This window comes from Carassius carassius, chromosome 3 (assembly GCF_963082965.1).
Source record: "Carassius carassius chromosome 3, fCarCar2.1, whole genome shotgun sequence".
Lineage (NCBI taxonomy): Eukaryota > Metazoa > Chordata > Actinopteri > Cypriniformes > Cyprinidae > Carassius > Carassius carassius.
The window spans coordinates 3,284,869-3,307,281 of NC_081757.1; the positions used below are offsets into that span (position 1 = coordinate 3,284,869).

Sequence of the window (22,413 nt, forward strand, 5' to 3'; positions counted from 1 at the left end):
GGACTACATGTAGTACCAAAAGGTAGCACTTGTCATTCATAAACGTCTGGGGGTCTAGTTCTGTTCAAATCTTGCCATATAAAGCAGAGAAGATGACGGACATCTGGGAGGAGACGAACCTGATGGAACATCCCTTTAATGTCGCCACTTATTCCCACTGGGTGTTCACGAAAGCGTAGGAATCCTGGTCCTGGCAGTAAATAGTTGTTCAGGTTATATCCTTCAAAAAGTTAAATGAACAATTAAAAACCACTCTGTTTTTTACCATTGTGCTGCACAAGGTGGTGAGGGATGAACCATGACTCGCTGTGTAAATGAAATGTTCCAGGTAGGAGTTTGACGACAACCCAAGGTCTGAAATTTCTTCATCTCCTGTTGGTAGGCAGCCGCTTTGGGGTCTTTCTCCAGGTCTTTCTCTTTTCCTAAGGTTACAAAGCACTGCCTCCATGGAAGCTTGAAGACTGAGCATATTCTTATGCAAGGAGTGGCATAGCGACATACCATCGATCATTACTCACATAGTCTTTGACTAGAGCAAGTTAAGGGCTTCTTTGTCCTGCTTAGACCGAGTAATAGATTTCTCTGATCTGTCGGGAATCACGTCTGCTTGCCAGAGTCTCTCAACATTCTGGAACAACTCTGTCATGGAGGGATTAACTGCAATGTGCAGACACTGGTGGGAGGTGACATCTCTGAAGACTGTTGCTGGACCTTGTAAAGACCAACCTGGTCATGTCCTGACTGCTGACGGACCTCCAGGTGGACCAAGTCATACTGGTTCGATAGGAGTGATAAGGTGAGGATGATCCACTCCGATCAGTAACAGGGGACAGGCTTTGTGTACAGGCTGTAATGGTAAGCCTCTGTTGGTAGGAGTCGGTAACGTCACTGAAGCTCTGCAACAGGGTAAGTATGGTCAGTCAAGCTCAGTTGTTCTGCAGTGAAGGCTCCCATTATGTTGTAGCTCCTGCCTGGCTGAGATGGAGTTAAAATCTGAAAAGACACTGAGGCACCACGAAGCCTAGTAATGTCTTGCCTTATAGTTCACAAGGCTAAGTCCTTTGCCTGGCTTGTGAGTCCCAGCTTTCTGGCTGCCATTGGTAATAGCGTAGTTTATTCAAAACCATCATCAAGCACAGTGTAAGTATCTAGGCTCTGCCCCTTAATGCTTTAGAATGATTCTGACCACTTTCAGAAGTATGCTACTAAATCCTTGAGGGCGATCTAGGCATAGCCTTTTACTAGTTAAACTAACTAAACAGGTCCCTTCATTTACTGGCTTAATTGTTTACCTCATGGAGAATCTGGAGGTGTTGTCCATTACACAAATGGCAGAGTTTCTTAAGAGTAAACTGTGCAGCTCGATGATTGCGTCCACACTTTCAGCATCTGTTAGTCTGTAGTCTGTCTAGTCTTTGCTTTAGTCTCCCGTTGATCTACTCGGGAACGGACTATATCTTTCTGGGGCCACCAAAGCTCTCTGGATCTTGGAACCAAGACTTGAACTTAAGCCATTTTGTTAAGTCAAGGAGAGTGTATACTCCACCTGGTTCATAACTCACGTGTCTGCAAAAGGATGCTCCTTGTTCTGGAGGGAGTTTAGACAAAAGTCGAGACACATGAGATCCACAGTGCAATTCAACATCTCCTTCATCACCTAATGTCATAAGGAATCCTACAAGGGCTTGTATCTGAAGAACAAAAGTAGCAAGGAGGTGAGGAGGTAACAGAAGCTCTCTTTCCTGTTGTTGGCTGTCTTGTGTCCTGAGTAACTGAGTGTCAACAGTACCAGAGTAAATCTGAGCAGCTACATTATCTGGAACAAAGACATTTGCATAAGGAGGAGATAAGCCGACTTAGAGATCCAGAAAAGCATGCAGGAGATGCTTATTAGCCAAGTCTAAGGTCAGATCCTACACCTCAGCCCAAAGTATTAAACCCACTGCACTTTGGACATCAGGGAGTGATGATGAATGTGCAGTCCTGTGACGGTTGTGTTCTCTCTCACTCCAATAATCCGTGGTAAGGTACCAGGGGTTCAGTCAAGTCAAGTCACCTTTATTTATATAGCGCTTTAAACAAAATACATTGCGTCAAAGCAACTGAACAATATTCATTAGGAAAACCGTGTGTCAATAAAATAAAAAAATAAAATAAATAAAAAATATCCTTATTTATTTGTTACCCCTCCATCCTAGAACATTCCTGCATCTCACTCAATCCTATTCCATTATCATTTATAGCACAATTGTTTATACACTTATTTATTTGCCAATTTGTAATTCTCCTGTAATTGTTTTTTTTTTTTTTGTCTGTGTGTTGTTGTCTCTGTGTACTGGAAGCTTATGTCACTAAAACAAATTCCTTGTATGCGCAAGCATACTTGGCAATAAAGCTCTTTCTGATTCTGATAATGCAAAATGATAGTTAAAGGCAGTTCATCATTGAATTCAGTGATATCATCTGTTCAGTTAAATAGTGTCTGTGCATTTATTTGCAATCAAGTCAACGATATCGCTGTAGATGAAGTGACCCCAACTAAGCAAGCCAGAGGCGACAGCGGCAAGGAACCGAAACTCCATCAGTGACGGAATGGAGAAAAAAACCTTGGGAGAAACCAGGCTCAGTTGGGGGGCCAGTTGTCCTCTGACCAGACGAAACCAGTAGTTCAATTCCAGGCTGCAGCAAAATCAGATTGTGCAGAAGAATCATCTGTTTCCTGTGGTCTTGTCCTGGTGGTCCTCTGAGACAAGGTCTTTACAGGGGATCTGTATCTGGGGCTCTAGTTGTCCTGGTCTCCGCTGTCTTTCAGGGCAATAGAGGTACTTTCTAGGTGCTGATCCACCATCTGGTCTGGATATGTACTGGATCCGGGTGACTGCAGTAACCCTGTGATCTGGATACAGACTGGATCTGGTGGCTATGGTGACCTTAGAATAAGAGAGAAACAGACAAATATTAGCGTAGATGCCATTCTTCTAATGATGTAGCAAGTACATAGGGTGTTATGGGAAGTGTTTCCGGTTCCGGTTTACCTTATTAATGCAGCCTAAAAATCCTTTAAAGGATTTGGATAATAAAAGCATATTAGTATGTTATGTGTAAGCCAGGTTAAAGAGATGGGTCCAGTGTCAATCGGCTGAGCTCCTCCCTCATGGATAACTGAACGGCACAGAGGCATCTATTCTCTTGTTCTAGATCATGCACTGCAATTTGACCATTAGGGAGTGATGATGAATGTGCAGTCCTGTGACGGTTGTGTTCGTCTCTCTCACTCCAATAATTCGTGGTAAGGTACCAGGGGTCCAGTGTCAAGCGTGATTATTCTAAAGAATCAGGTGATCCAACAACCTCTTCTCTTTGATCATGATGAATACTAGATGCACTCGGATGGGCCATAGGAAGATCTATGTCATAATCATACTGTTGAATGTCATATGACCCATGTGGTTGAGGGGTTGACTGTGGCAGGAGGACATTAGCTCTAGGCAGCCCAGCGAACTGCAATTCAAAATCTTGTAAGTAGGTACAGTTGTAAAACTGTACGTCTAGGGTGTGCTCCTTGAACTTGATGCTCTACATTCTGGTCATCTAACATCATTAGACAAGTGTAGACGCAGCATCCAGCTCAAAGGTCTAAATTATGGAGTATTGGGTTAGGACTGTATTTGTGCTGGAATAGGTGATTTTGTATCCACACTGGTGTGTTGGTAAGAACACATAAGACTCAGTTGAACCAAAGTTAGGAGTTTACTGTGGTAACAGTGAGTGGTCTAAAAAAAAAAAATCAAAGAATAAGAAATACTAGATATACAGCTGATTAACATTCACTCAATAATACGTTAAATTATTAAAGTTGTTGCAATACACAGGTGTCCACAAGGTGGAGTCGTGAGCTTACTCATGGTATTAGATATGAAAGATGCCATTACAACGTTTGAGGGGAACACTCATGAGCAAGTTGTTGGGCAGTCAAATGTGTGGCTCAGGATCTTGGTTGACTTGCCATATTGGGCTCTGAGACTATTTTTTTCTATCTCCTAACTCTTCTGTAACTCTTTCTCCATCTCACTCGCCTGCTTATCTCCATTTCTCCATCTCTGCTGTTTCTCTCTCATTGTTTTCTACATGTATCGCTATCTTTTTCTTTCTACCACTTTTTCATGTTACTTGTCTCTCTCTCTCTCTCTCTCTCTCTCTCTCTCTCTCTCTCTCTGCTCTGTAGAGTTGCAGTGTTTACTGCCATGCAATTTGTCTGTGCTTTTCCACTAACCCATCGTAAAGACTACAAAAGCTGCGCCAGATGTGCAGCTCTTAAAATGGGTCAGAAATTGCCTTAAATTTACTTAAAAATTAATTATGAGGCAAGATTAATTCCTTGAAGTAAACTGCTGCTGTGTTCCATTTAGGGCTGAAACGATTCCTCGAGTAACTCTGTTACAAAAAATGATTGAGGCAAATTCCTCTGCCTCGAAGCCTCTTTTAATTTATTTTAAATTTCACGTCAGGTTCTTTCGCAATGATTTTTTTAATGTGACACAACGCGTTTACGTTACCCAGAAAGTGGAAGGAGACACAAGCGCTGCGTCCGAGATCGCATACTGCAAGTCAGCAGTGTTTTGATTTGAGGGCGGGTGCAAACGCAAAGAGAATGTCGTGGCGTGTGTTCATTGCAAGATAGAGTTGGCATACCACAACTAGGGCCCTATGATTTCTGCGATGAAGAAAACGCGAAGGGAACCGCGGAATCCAGTCATAAAGACGCAATTTACAGAATTTACAGTTCCGTGCGGAATGGCACAGAATTTGGATTAATTTTGAATTAATTAATCAAAAATAGGTCATTGCACTTACATCAAATCACGATATGGACTAATATCTGTAAATATTAAGCCGGAACAGTCTTTTTAAATATGAATCCTGCATGTTCTGGGTGTCTTTGTTGAATGAATGGAGCAGAAGCGCGACATCCTTTATTACATACACGGAAGCGCACGCGCGTTTATTTTTGATGTATGCATTGCATTCTATGCATTTAAAAAAATAAAAAACGAAACTTAGTTGTTCATTTTAAGAGACCCAGAAGTCTTTATTTTCTCTTGCATAATTAATATTGCACTTTAATTAAGCTAAAACACATTTTATCCTATTACTCGATTAATCGATGGAATTTTTGATATAATACTCTATTACTAAAATATTCGATAGCTACAGCCCTAGTTCCATTTATGACATACTGACACAAGTTTCAAAAGATTTTTGAAGACAACGGTTGCGTCTGGTGTAGACACTGGTGTAAAAAAGGCAAGAATCTCTGTCTGTTTGCATTTGTCGAGAATCGTTCATCCAATTCACGTGTGGCAAGTCTGTTGCCTCGGACCCAAGGGAGTGCAGTAGGGATGTTCATTTTTCCTAACCGACAACCAATGCTCATTAACAGATTATTAGCCGTTAACCGACAAGATTATATTAAATTTAGAATTGAATTAAATTAGAAAGGATAAGTGTCTGTGACCTGTTAAAACTACTATGATTTGTTTGTATCACTTTGTTTTTGTTTTTTTTTTTACCTTGAATGCCATTGCTTAAATTGATATTATTTATATTTTGATGTTTAATCTTCCGAGTTCAGAAACATTGTTTAATATAATTGCTGTTGGTATTTTTATTCAAAGTTCAGAATCAAGATAAAGATATTACTCATGTTTCTTATGATAACTGAGATAATGCTGCTAAATTTATTCTTTACCTTGAATGTCATTGCTCTATTTTTTAGATTTTGATATTTCATATTTTGTTCAAATGTTTCATATATTTGCTGTTCATATGTTCAATTATTAGGGTGTTATATGATTAGAATGCTGTCCCAGTTTTAAAATAAAGCACAGCAATGATATTTGAGTGTATTTTCCCCTTTCAGGGGAAGTATCGAAAAAGTATCGATCGCAATTCTTGACTTGGTATCGGTATCGAAACAATAATTTTGGTATCGTGACAACACTAGTTCATTATCATAATCAAATAGTCAGGAAAACACATGGGGAAAAAAAACACACTGCTTAATTTAAATGTTATCAAATCTGTGCTGTTACGTGTTCTTTCTGCCATCATGTTATGCAAAACATTGTTTTACGTGGATATTAGAACGCGAGTGAAGTAGGCTATAATAAATAATAATTTGACATTCAAATACATTTCGAATATGGAAACATTTTCAATTTTGTGTTGAATGAGAGATCCAACATGGTTTCGGTTTCGTTTTAGCGTAAATTAATTTGTTTTGGCTTGTGGTTTATATAGCTATAGCTTCTTATATATTTAATTATTTTCTAAATATTGTTAATTGAAAGGATTTGTTGTGGAGTGAGGGGAACTAAAGTAGCTTAGCCATGTTTACAGTGTTTGTTTATAAACATTTTCACGTTGGCAATAGGCCTATTTCTGAATGAAATAAGTGACTTATTTTTCTCTCTCTCTCTAAATTAAAAAAAAAAAAAACACAAAATTTGTTAATACACGTGGCGTTAACAATGATCAAAATATTTAAAAATGTTTCCTGCAATTACTGAAAATAAAGAAATGAATGACTTTTAAACCATTTAACTGATTGTATAAATCGGTCGAAATTCCTACCGGTCAGTTAACCTGTTAAAATGAACATCCCTAGTTCAGAGTTAATACGACAGGGCTTAAATGCTCAGAGAACAGACACTGAACTAGTGATACAAAACACACCTATAAGTTTTCTTTAAGAACATAGGTTGGAGCTCTTAATTTTGAATTCTCAACATGCATTAAATTAAGCTTTAAAATGTACAAAAAAATGTTCCAATTCTTCAATATATCAATATCATTGACTTCTTATCGCAATATTACATTGTGAGATTTTTATATTGTTACATCTTTAGTTTGTAGTGATTATGACAGTGATGAAGATATTGTAAAAGGATATGGTCGGCTTTAAAACATCTTTTAAATTTTTGTCCTCAATTTTTATAATTACCGACTACATGCCCTGTAATAACGAAATATTTATTCAGTGTTTGAACGTATTTGCATATATTTACAAAAACATAAAACATTTTTAAATGTGGTGCTTCCCAACACTTTTTTTTTTTTTGTGCGTGTAGTCAGTGTGAGTGTAGGTCTGTTGTGTTTTTGTGCTTTGACTCCTCCCCTCATCCCACCCTTTACCCTCCTACTTTTTCACAGCTTTGTATGCCCATTTCTTTTATGTTTTTAAGTTGTGAACGACTGGTGCTCAAGTAAGGGGGATTTTGTGACCCTTTAATCCTTATCTCTTTGTGACCTTTTAATCATTATCTGAACTGTGTTAAATACATACTGCACAAGAACTGTTAAAGACCCATTTTAAGAAAATATACTAATTAAAAGCTTGCCGTCATCAGATTTGCTGTGTCAAAGAATCTGGTTCTTGCTATTGTCTGTTTGTGGGTATCGCTTCTCGGCCTTTTGGCTAAGATCAAGTGTAGTATCTGTTCTTATCAGTTTAATATCTGATACGTGTCCTACCCGGACACCATATATTAAATTGATTTTTGTAATTGGGAGATGGAATAGGGGCTTGCTCCGTCCACTCCACGCATCGACCCGGTATTGCAGAACCTCCGGGAATGGTGCACCCCCCTAAAATGGTTAATAATATGTATTGTTCTTGTGAGATTTTGGTACATTTTAAGACATAGTCAGTATTTTTATATTTCAAATTGTTTGTTAGTGAATATTTTTGGGATGGATTGCTATAGTGTTTACATTTAATTTTTTTTGTTTGAAAATGCAGGAGAACAAGGATTTTTCAATCATAACTTTTTGTGTGTGCAAAAGCAGTGGGTAAAGGTTCTGCTGGATGGCTTCATTTACCCCTGCTAGTAGGTGCTGTAAGTACACCAATTTGTTTTTCGTACATTTTTTATATAGCCTTTATGGCTATTAAAATTTTAAACAAGTATTCTGATTGTCTATAAGAATAAAGTGGGATGTGTGTTCATGTGGTGGCATCTGTCAAATCACTGTTATGACTTTAATTTTTTTTGCATTTTTTGACTAGTACTATTTGACAGAACCTTCTAATGCCTGCCTAGGGCTGCATGATAAACGTACCCATTAAGCACAGCCAGACTTTTTGCATTTTATGATTTATATCTTAATCAAACTGCTTTTGTCATTGAAGAAAACAAAAATAACTTCATTCAACAGTTTGTCTCCTCTGTGTCTCTGCATCACCGTAGCGCCATTTTGGGCAACTTGGGCTTAACACAAGCCGCGTACACCCTTCTGTGTCATCCGCACTGCATTGATGCGCTGTTTTTGTTGAAATCAATGCGTAAATGCTCTTTGTGTCACTGCTAACACAGAAGAGCATAAGCTTTTGGGGGCCATTGGGGTCAGTGCCGCAGTGGGCAAGTGACATGCCTGGTGTTGCGGCTTAACACCGTCAGCACCGTCTCTCGTGGCAAGCCTACTTCTACATGATTGGTTGACAGATCTACAGCCACTGTGGCCAATCAGAAGCAAGTGTTACTAACTGCAGCGTGAAATGAACCCCAGCTCCACCTCTTTGGGCGCCTGATGGGGTGGAAGGATAGAGTTGTGGGTAGGGTGAGGGTGTGGGTGGATGTTCTCCCTCTTCCCATTAGGCACATTCTATTTGCTCCTCCTCGCTAGAGGTCTAGTGAGGTGGAACTACACATAAGCACCACCCATCTGCTCTGCAGTGAACAGCTTTTCATCAGAAGGCCCAACTGTCTGAATGTAGTTGTTAATGATCGCTGTAGCCTTTGTACTACTGTAAAAACTTTAGGACCAGTGGTTCAACAAGGTATACAGCTTAGAGTTGATTGAAAGTTTAGATTGTGATGAAGAACCATATGGAGTAAAGTAATGTCTCATCATCACTGAAAATAATGTTCTCTTAAGTGCTCCCCCTTCAGGGTCGGTGTAGAATTCATACTTACCTGGCAGGGGAGATACCATGATCAAGAAGGTGGTTCACCCAGGGCGAGGCTCAGCCATTGCACTCCGGTTGTGCTGACCCCTGCGAATTCCCCAAATGTGGGAATCTCGACTGCATAATTTCTGGTAGTGGGGGACTGCGTTCGCGCTCTCCCCTGATCATCTGGTTAAAAATAGAATTCTAACATATATGGAATTATTAGTAGTTTATGAGTTTATCACTCATGTGAGCAATTTGTGGATCAGTATGTTTGTTTGTGTTAATACAGTGGATTGTTTAATAAGCTAAGTGGATAATGAACATGAAGTTAATGATAAAAACCAAAAATTCAATGCAGTATCGACTGAAAAATAAACAGGCTTGTGCCTTTTATTTCCCCTATAAGTGTTAAACAACAAATATCAATCGTTGCAGTGTTGCAGTGCTTGTTGTATGGAATGGTTACAGCACCGATGTGCATCCTGGCGATAAACATTGCAAATTAATTTAGACATTACAATTTTTACAATGTAATTGTAGGTCAAAACCCTTGCTACGTGTGCTGCGTTAGACTTCGACCAACTCGTTAGACTAAGTCGCTGTGGTAAAATGTAAAATAAAAATATGAATTTATTCGAGACCTGCTACAGTGCGTGCATGTAAAATATCCACTATGTAAGGGATATAGTCCAGCTACTACATCAGGCTGCAGCGAGGACAGACCCAGACGTTTACCGGAAATTTTCCACCCCTTTGCAACCCTAATTATATCACTTTTGTAACTTTAATAAGAAGAAATATACATTTTATTTGCACAGAATATGCGGTCTTTTTATATATTTGATTACACAATGTAGCATTTATTTAATTGTTAATTGATGGCTGTTAACTTGTTTTCGGGTTAGGGTTAGCATTAGTTGTTTGTGATTGACACTGGTGACATTAAAAGATTATTCTATGGTATCAAACATTGATATTAAAAAGACCTTATTTGAAGCAAAAATAACTTAACTTTGAAATATATTATCATTAAAATTACTCGTATCTTGATATAAGATTTGCCATTGCCCACCCCTGCTTACACAGATACACACGGGAGCATTCGAAAGCCACGTCTATCAGCAGATCCCTAATATTTCTGCTCATGTAACCAGTCTTATGAATTCATTGATTTTGAACTTAAAATATAATCTGCATGCATGATAGAACATGGAAAAACTTGACTTTTACTATGTTTTAATCTAATCATGTTTTCCATGTTTTTTAATTCCAGATGTTTAAATCTAGGCCTTTTTAATAAAACTAGTCAGTCTATTGTCATGACATTCAGTTTATGCTTTTTTGGACTGTGTTTTAGGGAACTATCTAAAGCCTGCCATTTGCTGTAGCTGTATTTAACTGTATTTAATCTCATAAAAAATTCACAAATAGAAACATTTGGTTCCTCTCTTATAGCCTTCATTGTACACATTCTTGTCATATAATCCTGCATAATATTCCTGGTAAATTCTGAAAATATGATGTTTGTGATGGTGTCAATGAGCAGACAAAATCAGAGCTTGGAGCACCTCTTGTCTGAATGGTAGTTCATTCATCCGCATGACCTACAACCACTGTGGCAAATTGGATGCAAATGGTACTAACTGCAGTCAAATTAATTCCAGCTTCACCTCTCTGGATATCTAATGTGGTGGATGGATAGAGTTGTGGGTAGGGTTTAGGGGGTGGGTGGATGTTCTACCTCCTCCCATAGGCGCACATTATATTCGCTCCTCCTCGCTGGACATCTAGCGAGGGGGGCGCTACACGTAAGCTCCACCTATTTTCTCTGCAGTGAGCTGCCTTTCATAAGAAGGCCCAACTGTCTGAAAGTAGTTTTCAGTGATCACTGTAGTTTTTGTACTACTGTAAAAACAACTTAAGGACCAGTGGTTCAACAAGATCTGGAGTTTAGAGTAGATTGAGTGTTTACATCGTGATGATGAACCATATTTTGTAATGTCTCATCATCACTGAAAATAATGTTCCCTTAAGTGCTCCCCCTTCAGGGTCGTTGTAGAATTCATACTTACCTGGCAGGGGAGATACCATGATCAAGAAGGTGGTTCACCCAGGGCGAGGCTCAGCCATTGCACTCCGGTTGTGCTGACCCCTGCGAATTCCCCAAATGTGGGAATCTCGACTGCATAATTTCTGGTAGTGGGGGACTGCGTTCGCGCTCTCCCCTGATTTTCTGGTTAAAAATAGAAATATAATGTACAGTCGTGGCCAAAAGTTTTGAGAATTACATAAATATTAGTTTTCAAAAAGTTTGCTGCTAAACTGCTTTTAGATCTTTGTTTCAGTTGTTTCTGTGATGTACTGAAATATAATTACAAGCACTTCATACGTTTCAAAGGCTTTTATCGACAATTACATGACATTTATGCAAAGAGTCAGTATTTGCAGTGTTGGCCCTTCTTTTTCAGGACCTCTGCAATTCGACTGGGCATGCTCTCAATCAACTTCTGGGCCAAATCCTGACTGATAGCAACCCATTCTTTCATAATCACTTCTTGGAGTTTGTCAGAATTAGTGGGTTTTTGTTTGTCCACCCGCCTCTTGAGGATTGACCACAAGTTCTCAATGGGATTAAGATCTGGGGAGTTTCCAGGCCATGGACCCAAAATTTCAACATTCTGGTCCCCGAGCCACTTAGTTATCACTTTTGCCTTATGGCACGGTGCTCCATCGTGCTGGAAAATGCATTGTTCTTCACCAAACTGTTGTTGGAAGAAGTTGCTGTTGGAGGGTGTTTTGGTACAATTCTTTATTCATGGCTGTGTTTTTGGGCAGAATTGTGAGTGAGCCCACTCCCTTGGATGAGAAGCAACCCCACACATGAATGGTGTCAGGATGCTTTACTGTTGGCATGACACAGGACTGATGGTAGTGCTCACCTTTTCTTCTCCGGACAAGCTTTTTTCCAGATGCCCCAAACAATCGGAAAGGGGATTCATCTGAGAATATGACTTTGCCCCAGTCCTCAGCAGTCCATTCATTATACTTTCTGCAGAAGATCAATCTGTCCCTGATGTTTTTTTTTGGAGAGAAGTGGCTTCTTTGCTGCCCTTCTTGACACCAGGCCATCTTCCAAAAGTCTTGGCCTCACTGTGCGTGCAGATGCGCTCACACCTGCCTGCTGCCATTCCTGAGCAAGCTCTGCACTGGTGGCACTCCGATCCCGCAGCTGAATCCTCTTTAGGAGATGATCCTGGCGCTTGCTGGACTTTCTTGGACGCCCTGAAGCCTTCTTTACAAGAATTGAACCTCTTTCCTTGAAGTTCTTGATGATCCTATAAATTGTTGATTTAGGTGCAATTTTAGTAGCCACAATATCCTTGCCTGTGAAGCCATTTTTATGCAATGCAATGATGGCTGCACGCGTTTCTTTGCAGGTCACCATGGTTAACAATGGAAGAACAATGATTTCAAGCATCACCCTCCTTTTAACATGTCAAGTCTGCCATTCTAACCCAATCAGCCTGACATAATGATCTCCAGCCTTGTGCTCGTCAACATTTTCACCTGAGTTAACAAGACGATTACTGAAATGATCTCAGCAGGTCCTTTAATGACAGCAATGAAATGCAGTGGAAAGGTTTTTTTGGGATTAAGTTAATTTTCATGGCAAAGAAGGACTATGCAATTCATCTGATCACTCTTCATAACATTCTGGAGTATATGCAAATTGCTATTATAAAACTTAAGCAGCAACTTTTCCAATTTCCAATATTTATGTAATTCTCAAAACTTTTGGCCACGACTGTACATAGTTTGTAAGGAACTACAACTAGTTTTAAAGGGATTTATTACATCTGTGAAAAAGTTGTGGATTTCTATATCAGTATGTTTGTTTGTGATAATACATATACGTAATACATGTAATATTTGTCCTGAAATAACAAAATGTTTAGTGTAATTTTTAAATCTTGCTTAATTTGTTTGTGATAGTTCTATTAATATTGATTCTTAAGGCCTTTAATTTGATCATTTATGCCTGTTTCACATATAATCCATCTGCAGTGCGTATGCAGTCCGAGTACGTTATGTATGTGATGCTGAAGCAGCACGGACTCATTGTGCTTTCACACAGGAAGCGTTTGCAGTCCGCTACTGATCCGCAGCGGTTTAAGCCACAAAACACAACATTTGTCCATTATTTTGATATCAAATCATGAAAAAAAAAACATGCATTTGACTGCTAGGTTTTTATAATAAGTTGCTAAAACAAGCTGCAACACATTTAAACACAACATTTGCCTACTTTTCTTGTTAGGATATCACAAACATTTAAAAGAAAGTGCACTATAGTGCATTATATATGCACCTCTATAAAAGTGCATATATAATGTTGCTTTGTTTCTCTAAAGTTGCTCTTTTTCTTGTTTTAAAACCCATGTGTTGCATTTGAAACACATTAGGCTTTAATTAGTTTACATTATTGTGAAATGACTGCATTTCCGTGTCAATCCATGTTCATTTTTGCAGCGCAGTCACTTTAATTCAGCGCATACAGCACAGCAAAAATAGACTCTGTACGTAAACATTTGCTGCACTGTTGCAGACGCACTGCTCCTGGAACGCATTGACGGACCGCAACCACGTGCAGTGTGAACATTGGAATACGTTAACATTGGTGCGTAAAAAAATACGTAACGCATACGCACTGCAGACGGAGTATGTGTGAAACGGGCGTTATGGTCATTTTTAAAATGCAGTGTGTCTTTATCTCCACTTATTGTTTTTTTTTTTTGTCTGTAGTGAGTGTGATTTGTTGGACTCTTGAGTTATGTTTTGACCCCTCCCCTCATTCTTTCTCCTCCCCTCATCCCACCCCTTTACCCTCCCATTTTATCAACGCTTTGTCTGCCCATTCCTTGAACCTTTTTCAAGTCTAAGGTGTGAACGACCGGTGCTCAAGTAAGGGGAGTTTAATGACCCTTTAAGCCTTACCTTACCTGAGCTGTGTTAACAATAGCATTCTGCACAAAAAGTATTAGAGGTAAAAAAATAAATAAAATAAATTATTTGCAGTATCTCCGGGAACGGTGCACCCCCCTAAAATGGTTAAGTTATTATTTTTGTCATGCTTGATAGCAATAGATGTTTAAAGAAATGTTTTTTTTATTCATTTTAAAATTGTTAGTGATTAATTGTTAGGGATGGATTAAAGGAGTAATGGATTTTGTTTTGTTTGTTTTTATTTAGCATGCAAGAGAATGGGGATTATTTAATCATACAATTTTGTGTGCGTGCCAAAGCAATGGCTAAGTTTATTATAGGTGCAATAGGTGATTGTCTTCAGAATTTTTTTTTAAGTCTCTTCACATTCCTATAGCAGTCATTTAAGTTAAGTGGTCTAAATATATTTATCTCTATTTATATATTCTGTAGAAGGACCAAGAAATGTACGTTCTGTCATAAAACGCTCTGTCTGAGTTTTTTTAATGGCTTTCCTACTGAGACACCCCTTGCTGCAGACTGTAGCGTGATCACATACCTATGTCAGGTCGGGTTTACCGCGCATGTGCACAGTGACGTAAAGCTGCGTTTCCACCGCTTGAACTGTACCCAGGAACGTTGGGCTGGCACTCCGCGCGCATGTGCACAGAGACGTAAAGCGGCGTTTCGCATGTGCACTAGGGCTGGGACAACGCGTCGAGGTCATCGATGACGTCGACGCAAAAAATACGTTGACGCAAAATATGCGCATCGATACGTCGACCTGTTTTTATTTCTCTAAAACACGTTTGCAAAACGTTTACCTTATGTGCGCTGAATATACGCGATGGCAGGATCAACATTCTGTCCAACGTTATATAACCAATCCAGGGGTTTTTCTGCTTTGATCTTTTTTTTTTTTGGCGGCTGTCAAAGCCTTATTTGATCGGTGAGTGACAGTGACAGGGCGCGTCCGAGAGAGAGCCCCGGCTGCGTGCGCACTCAGTCTTCAAACAACACGAGTGCTTCTTGCTCTCTCTCTCCCTTGTGCATATTAATCAAAATCATTAAACACGATAGAAAAAGGGCGAAACACCAAAGTCTCACGCGCGCTCGCGCACTCACAGTCTTCAAACTACACGAGCGCTCTCCTCTCTCTCTCTCTCTCTCTCTCTCTCTCTCTCGTGCATATTAACCAAAATCATTAGACACGATAGAAAAAAGGCGGAACGCCAAAGTTTCACGTGGAGCATTCGGAGATTTATTTTTCTACATGACAGGCTGCTGGCTCCCACTGTTAATTTTTTTTTTTTTTTGTAAAAGCACTCTCTGTATTAGCTTAAAGCCCTCAAGTTTACATTCATTACTGTATTTTAATCGCTCTAAACAAGTATTTTGGGTGACCTTTTTTATTGAATGCTAGACATCAAGTTGTTATTTTCATCTGAAAGAAGAACTTTTTTATTGAATGCTAGGCCCTATGTGTTCAGTAAGCTTCTTTCAGTAAGCTATGTGTTTTCAAGGCTTCAAGGTTTTATTGAATGCTATCTCTATACAAGTGCAAAGTAATGCATTCTTAGTCTTTTATTTTGTAATTTTAAGAGCAATAAACATATATTGCAATGTTAAGGAATTCATGTTTTTTTCATTCAGATATGTAAATCAACATGTATGAATTGTTAGTAGTCAATTAATGGGGAGATAGGGTAAGTGTACCCATTAAGCCCACCAAAATCTAAGTTTAGGGTTTTTTCATAGATATTGACATAGTTTATAAGAAAAATAATTTGTTAAAATGAAAGATTAATCTCTCATTTGAAATTGTATTAATTAGTCAATGTACAATTTAGAATATAAAATTAAGAATTTAGGAATAAAGTCAGAAGTCTGGCATGGGCTTAATTGGTACTTTGGCACCATTTAAGCCCGCATATGTGTTCCAAATAAGCCCACATCATGAATGATTTAAAGGTTTATTGATTTTAAAGAAGTAAAACAACAATATAATTTTTTCAGTGACTCTATTTAAAATGTTGCTTTTTTACTAATGGTTGCCATAGTACTCATCACCTGTACCAATAACATTCAACATGAAAAACATTGGCTACAGAACATTTCTCTACGATTTTTGAACAGGTGCTGTAGTTTTTCCTTTTTGGCATTTTCTCACTGAAAACAAATGATACACATTAGCAGACATCTATTAGGCCTATATAATGGTGCTACACAATGTTTAATTTTTATCAAAATATAGTTGTAAATTAAGGTAGTATGGAAGATAAAAGCAGACAAAGAAATGTTATTATTTAGCCTAACACTTTCACACAGAAAACTGATCAAAGTTTGTAATTTGAGGAATTCCTCATTGAAACACATAAGGTAGGCTTAAATGGTACCACTGTCAGTAATGGTGAAAAAAGACATAGTTTTCCTTTAAAAATCTAAGATTTGTTTAAAAAGACATGTATGGATCTTAAATATAATGTGGACTAAGCATAAGTTATTTTTATTGAGCTCACATTGAGAAATGTTATGTTTTTTACATTTAAGGTTAGCTTGTGTTGGCTATAGTTTGCATGCGTTTTGTGGCACTGTACCATTTAAGCCTTTAAAAAAAGTTAATTTATGAAAATAATCTTCTCTACAAAACAATTTGATGTATTTATTGGTAAATTAATGTATAATTAATCACAAGACATTTAATGTTTGTAGTTCACATGCTTAATTCTTTGGCAGTCTATCTTTCTGTAAGGCTAATGATTTGACCTAGAGATTAGCTTTGAACGCAAGCTAATAAAACTCCTCTTTCCATTTAAAGGAAAATGATATAAAATGATAAAGTACTATTTGTTCATGCACAAAAGTTTAATTTATCACACAATACATTTATCTCTTATTTGACACAATATCAATGTACCTACCGAAGAAATGGCTGAAAAATGAAAAAATGTCTTGATTCCTGAAGAGTGCCAAAACACCAAAGTTTTGGGGAGACTTTGTGTGAGGTAACCTGAGACAACTTGCCCATGGGTGGGGCTAACTCAAAATTTACAAATGTGATTGGTATGCAATAAAAAAATGTCAGAGAAGTAACAAATCACTGGATTGGTTAAAATAATGAGCGGCAAAAAATATGATTGTCTTTTTTTTTTTTTTTTTTTTTTGACTTCAGAGTTGATGGTGGGCTTAAAGGGTACATGGGCTTAATGGGTACACTTACCCTAATCGAAATCGAATCGGCCTGAAAAATTAATCGTTAGATTAATCGATGCATCAAAAATAATCGCGAGATTAATCGTTTAAAAAATAATCGTTTATCCCAGCCCTAATGTGCACAGTGACGTAAAGCCGCGTTTCCACCGTTTGAACTGTACCCAGGGACTTTGGGCTGGCACTCCGTGTGTTTCCACCGCAAGAACTAGGATCTAATTAAAGTTCCGGGTAAAAAATTGCCCTTCAGCAAGTTCCTGCTGGTGAGGTAGTACTTTCAAAGGTCTGGGATTTTCGGGGGTGGGACTTGGGCGCTAAACATGCTGATTGGTTGAGTTCCTGCTGCAATGTTATTTCAACCACCATTTATTCAGATCATTTTTTAAATATTACTGTTATGGTGTCATGAAATGTAGTTTTAGAAGTATTTCAGGCAAGAATGTAGTTGTTAAACTCAAATATGCGGTTTATTTATAAAGACAGCGCCTATTTAAAAATGTATTTTGACTATTTCGGAGACTATCAGCTCCACACGAACAGCGGGAGCTCAGTGATCATGTTTCCCGAACAAGAGCAGTCTAGACTCTGCCAGTCCTTCTGATATCTGTTGCTGGCTCTGTCTCTTTAGTGGCTAAACATAAAATAAAATTTTGGGGGGTAAATCTAATATGTCATATTTGATAATTATTCTATTAATCTATTAGTATTTTAAAATGAAAATAAAGAGGCAATACCGTTTGATATAATCTTGTTTCATTGTAATTTAGGCTATATAGGCCTACACATTTCCCTGAACTTTCTGTGGCTATTAATGTTTAAATGAAACGAAAGAAGACAGTGGTGTTTATCATATTTCGCCTAATTTTAAATATACAGTGAGGAAACTTGCAGTATCCAAGGCGAGCTGACTGATGTTATAAAGTACGCTGCTTTTTGCAGAATTACCGGACTTGCGTCGTCCTGTCCACGGGAGATCACACTCCTGAGTCTAGCTCGCAAAGTCCAAACTATCAAAGGATGTTAGTCTGAAATTTGCATACATTCTATTGAGAAACGTGGGCAGACTTGCGTCACCAGACCACTTACCTAATCTTCACGGTACTTTTGACTGCTATGGAAACTCAGAAAGCAACAGGTCTGGGGGGGAAAAAGTTCCTGGTACAATTGTTCCGGGTAATTTCGGTGGAAATGTGGCTTATAGTATGTATATAACACGCGTGCGCATTAACAAGGTGATAGCCCATGCGTGTGTAATTTTCTTTGCGTGATGACGTTAATTGTTTTTGCGTCAAACGTGACACATAATAAAACGCATGTGCATACTTAACAGAATACTCTAATAAAATGTTTAAGTATTAAAGAACATTAAGGTGGGAAAAAAGAAGGGAAAAACAACAGTAAAATATGATGCATCAAGCACCACTTATCCGTTATTTTAAACACGTTTCATCTGAGGTAAAATTGTATGGAATTACAGCGGAACTTAGCGATTGGCTTTTTTTTTTTTTTTTTTCAACAGTTTTCATGTGTGTGTTTTATGTTGAATGTGAATGTATCTGCATGATTACCATCTGTTTGAGTGCAAATCAGCACAAATCGGCTCGCTATTACTGTATAATCACTAGGGATGCACCGAAATGAAAATTCTTGGCCAAAACCGAAAACGAGAAAACCGAAACACCGAAAGAAATTATGCCAATTATTAGTACCATTGCATTTATTGCTATGACCGTGTACTTACTTTACAAAAATTAAGACATTGCAATTGCATAAATTAATATTAAAGTTTCAAAGATAATTACAATTACATAAATTATTTAAAAAAATATAAAAATACATAATTACAAATTATGCAAATATTTATTAAGCACATTGCAACAATGCACAGTATTAAAATAAAATTCAAACTAAAAATGTATCCCACTCATGGTGTATATTAAATAATAATGTACAGGCCTACTGTTTTTTTATCAAATTAAAGCAGAAATCTAGCAGAAAAATGGCTACAATCTGATATTATGTATATGTGTGTGTGTGTGTGTATATATATATATATATATATATATATATATATATATTTGTCACATATAGTAGCCTAAGAACAAAATAGCCAACGTATTATTATTATTATTATTATTATTATTATTTGAAGCACTTTCTTGCAGAGTTTCACTGAACATATCAGACAACGAGGGTGCATGCCCCTCATCTGGTGCAGACACAAGTCTTTTTTTTCTGCGTTCTGATCTCAGTCTCCTGCGCTTGGCGCTTCTCCGTCTCCACGCGGGTTCTCCGCATCCAGTGCTGCCTGGATCATTTCTCGTGCGCGCTGCCTTATTTCCGCATCCAAGTAATGGATGCGGAATGCGGTCTTTATAAAGCGGATCAAGCACATTCGCGATGAAGTGCAGAGGATCCGAAAAGATCTCAGTGAGACGTGTGCTAACAGACTCTACTTTTCTTTTTCACTTCGTGGTCTTAATCTCTTCGTTAGGAGACGCTTTAGTGCTGCGAATAAAGGAATAAGAAGAGAGAGAATGTTCTCACTGGTGTGAAGTGAATGTCGCGGGGAGCTCGTGGTCTGCGCTATGCAGGTGCACGTGCAGGTCGCGGTTTCTGTTTCGGCCGTGTTGTTTCGGTGATAAGTCTATCGGCCGAAAACCGAAAATGCAATTTTCGGCCTAAAATTTTCGGTGGCCGAATATTCGGTGCATCCCTAATAATCACAGCTATCACGGTTATAGATGAATGCCATCTATATGAATAGAGAGAGTGGTTTATTGACTTTAAGGTGTATTACATGTATTCAGGCCATCCTTAAAACTATTTTGGTTTGCAGTAACAGTATTTCTTTTAAAAAAAAAAGGGTTGGTAGGTCGGTCTATATTTTTTTTTTTTCAAGTTTCAATGTAAAAAAAAAAAGTAAATTTTTGTGATGGTGATGACGGTACTGTTTTACTTGCATCCACTGCTACGCATCAATGTAACCTACAAATGAGAGAACGTTTACTTTGCTTTCTTGGGTTGTCACTTTTGTGAAAAAAATCCTGTTTGATTTGTGACGAGTGTTCATTGAATAGATTGTAAAATCGATTTTGCATGTCTAAAGTTTAATACGGCAAATAACACCAAATATAGGTAAATCCACGGACAACAGGCAGGAGGAATGTAAAGATTCAATATATTGGTAAATACCAATATTTCTGATGATTTATTGGCGTGAAGTTATGTGCAAAATGACAAAGAGGAGTGCAACATTTTCGAAAAACAATAAGCAGAGTGGACTGCCATAATGCAAAACTTTTACTGCGATTAAATTTCAACAACAACAAAAAATATCGCATAGGCAATTTTCTTAGGCTATCAAAAAAATATTTTTTCGAATATTCGTCGAATTTAAAATAAAAATCCACATTCGAATGCGCATATTAATTTTAGGTGTGCATTAAGGAAGCTGCCTTATGAGCCCTGGTACGTGTTCCATTCCATCTCGCCGCGCGCACAGCTGTGTCTACACAACTTTCAAAGGCAGACGAGCTCGACACGCAGGATCTGCTTTCTCATCTTTCACCTCGTGTACGCACACGAGATGCGATGACAATATATGTGTCATTGCATTATAAGGTTATGTTAGCCTATCCAGTTGAAGCCACTTAAAAAAAAAAAAAATCAATGTGGAGAAGATCTTGTTTACATCAAAACTGAAACCAAGCCGTTCACACAGAACGCATATTTCGCGCATCTTGTTTTTAAATGAAAAAATGTATCCTGTGTGACTGGTTTTCCACCCTTTTTATTCATTTAACAATGCATGCATACATGATGCTGTTTTGTTTATAGTTCTTTAAGCAACTTAATTAATAATAATTGGTCCATAAACATTATTTAAAATATTATGTTTTTTCACAGTCATGTATTCTAATGCTTTGAATAAACATGCATTAATATTTTGCTCGATGCGCTATCTTGAGCCTCAGAAGAGAAGCAAAAAGCTTTTCTTCACCCTAACTGAAATTATGCATTTAAAATTCGAATACAATTCGAATTTTGATCACATTTAAGTAAAAAATTCAAATTTAGTTTTTTCAGCTATTTTGACAGCCCTAGGCGATTCAAGCCCGAAACTGTATGAGACTGAATACCGACTGAATTCACATTTCTGTTGTAAAAAGAGAAACATTGTGCAGAAGTAGCCATTATTTGCTGTTATGCGTGTTTGTCCGAAGCTGCAGTTGCTGTGTGACGCCTGTTCAAAAGAAAAAAAAAAAAAAAAAACTGGACGCGCTCCGAGAAAAGGTCGTTAAAATAATTTTTTTCTTATTTTCGTTTCCGAAACTTGTGTTGGTTGATGCCAACTTGTGCCAAGTTAAAGTGGTGTCAAGCTGTTTTAATGAATTTTTTTAGATGTATTATGGTGCCCGAACCCGTATGACTTTGAACAGTGACTCGAACATTTAGTTTACTCCAGCCGCAGCCATCATTACCAAGCGCGAGCCGTTGACTCTGACAGTGAGTGAGTATGAGACGAAGCGAACGCACAGGCCACAGTGTGACATCCGTGTAAACACCGATGATGTCAAGGGTTTTTTTTTTAATTAAAGAAGATAGCCTTCATTTGTATGTAGGCCAAGGCAATTTATATATTTACAATACTTAAATATAATTAATAGTATTTTATTGCGTTTGTATTAGTTGTTTGAAGAGTAAAAAAATAATTGGTCAGTCTTAACGCATATTTACAATCGGCAAGTCGGTCGGACTAAAAGGAAAAAAAAATAAAAAATTGAGTCGGTGCTAAATTGACAGGGTCGGTCGGGTTACGGCAAACAAGAATATTTTTAAGGACGGCCTCATGTATTTTTATATCAAATTTAAAAAAAAAAATCGGTGTAGTAAAAATTGCAAGGCCACTTCAGTGTCTAACTTTGAATATTTTTGAGCATTATCAAATTTGGTTGATAAAGTAAAGCCCAAAGGGTCTTTTTTTCTAAAGACACCAAAATTGTGTGCTGGCTAACAGGTTAAAGGATAATTTTTAAAACTTGCTTAACTTGTGATAGTTCTATTAATATTGTTTCTTAAGGCTTTTACTTTGATCATTGATGGTCATATTTTTTAAATGCAGTGTGTCTATCTCCACTCATTGTTTTTGTTTGTAGTGAGTGTGATTTGTAGGACTCTTGAGTTATGTTTTGACCCCTCCCCTCATACTGTCTCCTCCCCTCATCCCACCCCTTTACCCTCCCATTTTATCAACGCTTTGTCTG

At 37.9% G+C, this 22,413-nt stretch overlaps 3 non-coding genes across 3 annotated transcripts; all 3 read left to right on the top strand.

Annotated features, from left to right (window-relative positions):
- The first annotated feature begins 7,457 nt into the window (after nt 1–7,457).
- LOC132128773 (U2 spliceosomal RNA) lies at nt 7,458–7,648 on the top strand. Its single transcript, XR_009428346.1, has one exon. It is a non-coding gene; the product is annotated as a U2 spliceosomal RNA (small nuclear RNA).
- Nucleotides 7,649–8,967: 1,319 nt separating this feature from the next.
- Nucleotides 8,968–9,131, top strand: LOC132128923 (U1 spliceosomal RNA). Its single transcript, XR_009428416.1, has one exon. It is a non-coding gene; the product is annotated as a U1 spliceosomal RNA (small nuclear RNA).
- Nucleotides 9,132–11,017: 1,886 nt separating this feature from the next.
- LOC132128929 (U1 spliceosomal RNA) lies at nt 11,018–11,181 on the top strand. Its single transcript, XR_009428417.1, has one exon. It is a non-coding gene; the product is annotated as a U1 spliceosomal RNA (small nuclear RNA).
- The last annotated feature ends 11,232 nt before the right edge of the window (nt 11,182–22,413 follow it).